The 8,744-nt window shown below is 37.2% G+C and overlaps 1 protein-coding gene across 1 annotated transcript in view; it reads right to left on the bottom strand.

Moving 5' to 3' along the window:
• Nucleotides 1-8,744, bottom strand: part of ITFG1 (integrin alpha FG-GAP repeat containing 1) — a gene marked incomplete at its 5' end in the record, with an annotated part of 101,875 nt that overhangs the window by 17,039 nt on the left and 76,092 nt on the right. The window lies entirely within an intron of this gene.

Raw genomic sequence — 8,744 nt, 5'->3', positions numbered from 1 at the left:
TTTTTTTGAGACAGGGTCTTGCTCTACCACACAGGCTGGAGTGTAGTGGCAAAATCATTGCTCACTGCAGCCTTGAACTCCTGGGCTTAAGCCTCCTGAGTAGCTAGGACTACAGGTGCATGCCACCACACTTGGCTAATTTTTAATTTTTTTGTAGAGACAAGGACTCACTGTGTTGCCTAGGCTGATCTCAAACTTCTAGCCTCAAGCAATCTTCATGCCTTGGCCTCCCAAAGTGTTGGGATTACAGGTGTGAGCCACTGTGCCTGGCCTAGATTGTCTAATTTGTTGATATGCAGTTGTTCATACTGTTATCTTATAATCCTTTAAATTTCTATAAGGTCAGTAGCAAAGTCCCGTTGTTCATTTCTGATTTTAGTTATTTGCCTTTTCTCTTTTTTTTAAACTCAGTCTAGCTAATAGAATGTCAATTTTGTTGATCTTTTCAAAGAACCAACTTTTGATTCCTGTGCTTCTCTATTGTTTCACCATGTTGGCCAAGCTGGTCTCAAACGCCAAACTTTGGGTAATCCACCTGCCTCAGTCTCCCAAACTGCTGGGATTACAGGCATGAGCCACTGCACCCAGCCTCAGTGAAAGGTCTTAAACCACAAGGAATTGTTATCTAATGGTAATACCTGCAACTCTTCTTGCACTGCCTGAGTTGAGGAAAAATGATCTCTCTATGAAAATAAAAGGACACATTCAAATAATCAATGTTTTATGTAATTCGAAGAGAAAATTGTTCCAAGAAGTATTTGTTAATCTTAAATTGATGATTAACAATATCTGAAACAATCTGCCATCGTATCTGATAATCACGGCATCTGAAACAATACTATATTGACATTAATTAAAATGGAGACAAAGAACACCAAGAGAGCATAAAGTATAAAAATTAGAAGATTTTCTATAAGAAGTAATAAAAGATTTGGCAGGTTTTGAATGCTTACAATGTGCCAAAAGTAAAAAAATTAAATCTAAATTTTAATTAAATTAACCACATAAAACATTTGATTTAATTAATTAAAAGAAATTATTTTAATTTTAATTAAAAGACATTTAAGAAAAGTGAAGCTATGACCTTGAAGTAAAAATATATTTATAGATAGCTTTAATGTTAATATATTTCATTACATAGAGCTGGGATTTAATTTTAGCAGCCTAATTCCAAATCACATGCCCTTTAGCCTTTATCATCACCATCCAAGATACTGTCTTCAGAAGAAAAGAAGTGTGGTATTTGTCTTATATAGAAAAGAACTTCTAATGACATGGAGCAACCTCTCCAATGCCAGTTGCTCCTGTTATTCCTTGCCTCTCTATCCTATTTGTGGGGTCCTATGATACATGTTCTGGGAATCAGTAACATTGTATACCCAGTCAAAGGTTCCAGCTACCATGGCATGTTTGTAGCAGTTTTTTTGGGATGTGGTCTTGCTGTGTGGCTCAGGTAGGAGTGCAGTGGTTAGTCACAGGTGTGACTGTAGAGCACTGAAGCCTCAGACTCAAGGGATTCTTCTGTCTCAGCCTCCTAAGTAGCTCGGAGTACAGGTGTGTGCCACCGTGCCTGGCTTATGTTTACAAATCCAGGCTGTGCTTCATGGGTGTGGCATCTGAGCTCACTGAGCACAGGTTGGGCTTTGGGAGGTTCCAACTGACCTAAAGCCTGGGCTGTTTATGCAGTTCTCTGGGGATTGAGCCTGGTTGTTGATCTTCAATGAAGGATGCTAATTTGCTGAGGAAGAGTTTAATCTAGTTATATCCCTGCAGGTAAGATTATGAAAAAGACACTGTGGCTATGGACTAGCCTGTGACCTACACTACTAAGCTCAAGTTCTCTGGCTCATTCTAGATAGTTAAAAAGGTTACACTTGGCAGAGTGAAAATTTCAGGACTATTCTCATTACTTGTAGGGGGATTCTAAGAGAAACACCATGGTTTTGTTCCACCTGGTGTGATTGTAATATATTTTTGAATAAGAAAATATGAGTAAGAGTATCAGACAGAAGATAATAGTTTTTTTTGTGAGGAAGATAAGTAATTTTGAGAATGGCAAGCTGGATGATAACAGGAATGATAGAAGTTAAGAAAAGTGAAGACTTTGAAAGAAAAATATATTCACAGATAGCTTTAATATTAAATATATTTCATTACATAGGGACTTTAACCTACAAATGATTTGGCCAGTGGCACTTCCTCTTACTAATTGGCCATGTACATTTTAATGGTCTGTTTCTAATTTTCTAGCTGCCTAAGAGAATCATATTTTGTTATATGGGAATAGCTGTCTTGAGTCTTTCAACTAAAAGTGACAGATATTCCCTAATCAATGTGTTCTTTGCCCATTAGGTGACTGATATGAAATTCTTCTTCCTTGTAGCAGGATGGGATGGAGAAAGACTATGTTCCAGGTATTGATATGTTTGTTTTCTCATACAAAAATTATCAGAGTAATCAGTATTGGTTCAAGCCTTTTGGATAAGTGATAAAATTAATAATTAAAAAACACACTATCACTTGCTTTCCTTTGCTGCTAGTCTACTTTAATTGCATTGCTAATAGGGTTTCTCATACAACTTCTTCTTCTTCTTTTTTTGTTTTTAAACAGAGATGGGGATCTTACTCTGTCACCCAGGCTGGAGTATAGTGTACAGTGGTGTGATCCTAGTTTACTGCAGCCTTGAACTCCTGGGCTCAAGGGATCCTCTCGCCTAATCTCCAGAGTAGCTGGGAATATAGGCACATGACATCTTATCTGGCTATTTTTATTTTTAAAATTTTTTAAGGAAAGGGGTCTCATTATCTTGCCCAGGCTGGTTTCAAGCTCTGGGGCACAAGTGATCCTCCTGCCTCAGCCTGCTGAGTAGCTGGGATTATAGGTGTGAGCCACATCACCAGGCTGATGTATCTATTAAAATCTTCCCAGCTATACAATTATCATAGTCCCTTGTTTCCAAATGCCAACTTGGAGTAATAATTTGTTTTATTTAATATGATAAGGCTCATTATAAATGTCTATCAGATCAGATGGTCTAGCCAGGAAAAAGTCTAGCAATTACATTGGTATTTATGGTCACTCTGATAATGCAATTATTTCCTTGATATGTTTAAATATGTACAAAAAAGATGTTCCATGTATCAAACAACTGACATGTAAACTTTTAGAAAAGGATATGTATGTTAGATGTTGCACATACATATTGTAATTCTATAGACATCAATTAAAAAAATAAGGTGATTTTAATGACTTCTTATTTAAATATTTGTTTTGATCTGAGCACCCAATGCCCTGAACATTCTGGATAACAGAAGATCATAGTTATTGTATTAGAATAATTTCCAGTAATATCCCAGGGATCACCTTTTAAATACAGGTTATCAACTAAGCTAGAATATTGGACAAAGAAAGGAAGTGATGAAATGTATTACAGCAGTGATGATTTTTAACATTTAAATTAACTGCTTAAGTATTTAGCTATTTGGATAACTAATTTCTATATATAGAGTACAGTAATTGGTAAGAGGCTATTTATTGTTAACAGAATAAACTTAATTGTACAATACCATATTATAATTTGACCCCAGAATTCAGAAGTGAAAACAAAAAAGGACAAAATAGATTTTGAATATAAAAAAAGCCAAAAGATATTATGACTGAGAAGAATAAAAATATTAACATTTAATTTTAAAATTTGGAGAAGTTTTAGGCTATTGTCACTTGACATTTAAGATACTTGTTAAATCACACAGCTTATCCTCTTATTTTTCTGTTTTAAAATTTGTTGATTTTAATTAAATGGATGGTTACCCACACAGAAAAAAAGAACAAAGCAGCTGGTCTTTGCCTGATGGTAAAATCATCTCCTGGACTATACAGCTAAGGCACACCATTTTACTTGGACTTTGGGAAAATCTAGTTTTCAATGTGAGTGGATTTCGTGATAAAATTACAAATGCAAGACCTATGTTACTTTAGTGTCACTATATAAATGCTCCTGGTTTTTAAAACAGTCCTAATTAGTGCTCAGCGTATGGATAAGAAATAAGCTGTCTTCACTGAAAGCCATAAACCATGAGAGAAGTGGTTAATACCTTTTAAAAGTATGTGGTGGTACAGGTGCTCTAGAATGTGGCTCCAGAAAGAAAGATCTTAAATTATCCTAAGTGAATAGTATATGGGGAATTTGTGAGGCTGCATGCTTAAATGCTGAGTTCTTAGATTTTGGAAGTTAGGATCATCACTGTTTATGGAAAACTTCTTAAAACAATGGTTGTCCTCTTTTCCTGAAAGTTGAGTTATGATTGCAAATAAAGGATTCACTGCCTGACTGTTACTCCTCTGGCATATTTTGAATTACATCTGAACTCAGTTTATAGATAGCTGACAGGATGAGTGATGAAACATGCAGTAGACAGAAAGGAGTTTCATTAATAAAGCTGCTTAGGTGATTCCAGTCAAGCTAATTATTCATTTTCATGCTCTATTCCTGGGGAATACAGTATAGTGGCTGGCACACAGTAGGCACTTAGTAGATGTCTGCTTTACTAAACTGAAGGTTTAGGAGTAAATAACAAATTTGTGCAGTTGTATAATTTAAGCTTTCCTTGAGGTCTTATAATATACCATGTCAATGATTACTGTGGAAAACATCCATTTGGGCTTTGAATAATAACATGATATAAGCTTATATAATGAGGCTTGAACAAATGTGCAGGGAACACAGGAGACTTGTAAATATGGTATTATGAAAAACACATGGGATTTGAATGCCAAAGGTATGTACTTAACACTGCTTTGATCTCTAGTAATCCCTTGACCCCCCTGAGCCTTAGTTTGTGTATTCATTCATCTAAACATTTAGTGAATATACACTGTATGCCTTTTACACAGATGAAAGAGAGACAAAACCTTGACCTGGAGATGCTGAAGGATACAAAAATGAAAATATAATGGAATGTTTCCTCATCTGTAGAATTAGAGTAACAATACCAAACAATATCATCTACTGCACAGATTCGGTGAGGCAATTACCACACACTAGTACTTAACTTCCAATGAATTATAAAAGTGCTTTGTAACTACAAAGCAGTACAGTGGTGCTATCTCAGCTAACTGCAACCTCTGCCTCCTTCAAGTGATGCTCCCGCCTCAGCCTCCCAAGTAGCTGGGATTACAACTGTGTGCCACCACACCTGGCTAATTTTTATATTTTTAGTAGAGACAGAGTTTTGCCATGTTGGCCAAGCTGGTTTCAAACTCCCAATCTCAGTGATCCACCTGCCTTGGCCTCCTAAAGTGCTGGGATTACAGGCGTAAGCCATCACATTGGCCCCATAAGCAGTTTTTAATGGAAGTTCTAATTTCTTTTTTGGAATAAATGAAGATGCTTGGAACCCTGGTTCAAGTTCTGTCAACCTACTTCCCAGTTATAAATTTAGAATGTGAGTAGTTTTTATGTCTCTTCTTTTGTGTTAAATTGGTATATAATTCACATATCACAAAACCCACCATTTAAAGTGTACAATTCAGTGGTTTTTAGTACATTGACAAGGTTGTGCAACTGACACCAATTCCAGAATATATTCATCACCACAAAAACAAACCCCACATCCAAGAGCAGTTATTTCCCATTTCTTCCGTCCTCCAGCCCCTGGTAACCGCTACTGTCCTTTCTACCTCTATGAAGTTGCCTATTCTGGACCTTTCATATCAATGGAGTTGGACAATATGTGGCCTTTTGTGTCTAGGTATATTCACTTAGAATAGTTTTGCATGGTTCATCACATTGTTGCACGTTTCATGGTTTTGTGACTGAATAATATTCCATTGTATCATCAATTGGTAGACATTTGGTCTGTTTCCACTTTTTGGGCTATTATGAATAATGCTGCTATGAACATTCATATACAAGTTTTTTATGTCAACATGTTTTCTGTTCTCTTGGGAATATACCTAGGAGTGGAATTTATGAGTCATATCCTAACTTTGTGTTTGATTTTTTGAAGAACTGAGTAGTTTTTGTTAACTGCTTTTCTATCCTTAATTCACAAAAGCCTCTAATGAAGGAATAGCAAAAAGCCATTGCAAATGCATATGAAAAATAATACAAAGGGAAACAATAAAAGAAATCCATACAGCTCCCATAAAAACAAACTGCATTAGGTGTTATTGCTTGTGAAGTTCAATTTAATGGTAAGTGTTCCTTTTGAGTTGCATTAGGGTGGTAAACTTTCCTGAAGTTATGTGCAATTATGTTTCAGCTGTCATCCTCTGGATTAATAATAATAAAAAAAACACCCTTGGGTTCTAAAGTGAACAATGTTGTATAAATGAGCTAAATGGGAAAGCTTGACTTATTACTTAGTGCACTTAATTTTCCATGTTGGAGATCTTACCTCTCTGAGAGGGAAACCAGTGGTCATTTCAGTAGGAAAAAAAAAGAGACAAGGGAGCAAAATTGCTTAGTTATGGGACATGGATCAAAGATGCTTAACTACTTTAAAACCAAAGGTGAGAAGAGATGTTTTTAGTCCTAAATTGCAAGATAGGTTATTTTTGCTGAAACGTGATTTTAAAAGAAAAGTTCATTAGATTAGGTAGGTATTATTAAATACATGTTGCTCAACTTGGAGAGATCTGGAGGAAATTACTAGCTATCAATAGGCATAAAACACAAAAATACTTTCTAATTATTTTCTTTAGCAGTCAATTCTTTCATGTGTACCTTCTTCCTAGAGGACATGATTAAAGTTGTGAGTGTCAGTATGCATATACTTTTAAACACCTTCTGCTTCTCTACATTTCTATCCCTTTCCTATCCACTCATGCCTGAACTGCCCAAACATATGTTTTCGTCAGCGTCAACACTTCCATCTTTGTAAATTCATTCATATTTGGCTCATGAAGCAATGCAGAATACTATTTTCTTTCTTGCGATTATTGTTGTATAACGAATGAACCTAAAATTTACTGGCTTACAACTAGAATCATTTTATTTCTCATGATTCAGTGGGTTGACTGGGCAGTTTCTGCTGTTTTGACTAGGTTATTCATGTGACTGCACTCAGCTCGTTGGTTACCTGGGGCTGGGTTTGGTGGGATGACTGCACTGGCCTGCCTCTTTATGGTCTTTCATCCTGATGGAGACTAGCCTGGCTTTTTTTCACATGCCATCTCAGGGCCACACTCCTAGAAGGCAAGTCCTACAGTGTAAGGGCTATCAGGATTCTACCTGGGTCATGTTTGCTGATGTCTTCTTGGCCAAAGTTATTGTGGGTTGAGGCTAAATGAATACTGAGGAGGCATGAATTATTGGGGGCCATTAGTGTAGCATTTCATGCCTGAATGTTCATTAAGGTAAAACTATATTTTCTTTTTTTCTCTTCACTTTTCAGTTTGGGGCATTTCAATAGACATATCTTCAAGGTCACTAATTCTTTCCTTTCCTATGTCTAAGCCCATCAAAAGGCATTCTTCATTCTTATTACAGCAAGCTACTTGTCCAACTGACTGCCCGCAGGCCACAGGTGGCCCAACACAAATTCATAAACTTTATTAAAACATCATGAGTTTTTTTGTTATTTTTAAAAATTTTTTTAGCTCATTAGCTATCATTAATTTTAGTGTATTTTATGTGTGTCCCAAGACAATTCTTCTTCTTCCAATTTGGTTCAGGGAAGCCAAAAGATTGTTTTTGATTTCTAGTATTTTTTCCATTAGAGCTCTTAGCATATTAATCACTTATTTAATTAAACAATTAATTAATTTAGAGATGGAATCTCACTCTGTCACCCAGGCTGGAGTGCAGTGGCACTATCTTAGCTCACTGCAACCTCCAACTCCTGGGTTCAAGCAATTCTCCTGCGTCAGCCTCCCAAGTAGCTGGGATTATAGGCATATATCGCTATATCCAGCTAATTTTTTTGTTTTTACTAGAAACAGGGTTTCATCATGTTGGCCAGGCTGGTCTCAAACTTCTGTCTGACCTCAGGTGATCTGTCCACCCTGGCCTCCCAAAGTGCTGGGATTACAGGCATGAGCCACCACACCTTACCTTTATTTATTTATTTAAGACAGGGTCTTGGTCTGTCCCTAGGCTGGAGTGCACTGGTGTAATCTTGACTCACTACAGCCTTGACATCCTGGGCTTAAGGCCCGCCTCAGACTCCTGTGCAGCTGAGACTACAGGCAAGCGCCATCATGCCTGGCTAATTTTTGTATTTCTGTAGAGATGGGGTTGCGTCATGTTGCCCAGCCCAGTCTTGAACCCCTGGGCTCAAGCAATCCACCTGCCTTGGCCTCCCAAAGTGCTGGATTACAGGTGTGACCCACCACACTTAGCCCACAGTTATTTTAAATTCCCTGTGTCTCTAATTTGACAGTCTTTGCCATAACTGGGTCTGGTTCTTCTACTTGCTTTATCCATTAAGAGTGTGTGGGTTTTGTTTGTTTTGTCTTTTAGTGTGCCCTATAATTTGTTGTTGAAAGCTGTACATGATGTAATGTATAAAAGGAACAAGGTAAGTAGGCATTTAGTGTGAGGTTTTTTGTTTATCTAGCTATGAGTTAGGCTGCATCTACTGGTAGTTGCAGCTGTAGATGTCAGATGTGAAAACATCATCTAGGCCGGGCGTGGTGGCTCAAGCCTGTAATCCCAGCACTTTGGGAGGCCGAGGCGGGTGGATCACGAGGTCAAGAGATCGAGACCATCCTGGTCAACATGGTGAAACCCCGTCTCTAC

This window comes from Cebus imitator, unplaced genomic scaffold (genome assembly GCF_001604975.1).
Source record: "Cebus imitator isolate Cc_AM_T3 unplaced genomic scaffold, Cebus_imitator-1.0 Scaffold652, whole genome shotgun sequence".
NCBI classification, from domain to species: Eukaryota; Metazoa; Chordata; class Mammalia; order Primates; family Cebidae; genus Cebus; species Cebus imitator.
The sequence above is the reverse complement of the archived record's forward strand: the minus strand, read 5'-3'. Positions and strand labels throughout refer to the sequence as shown.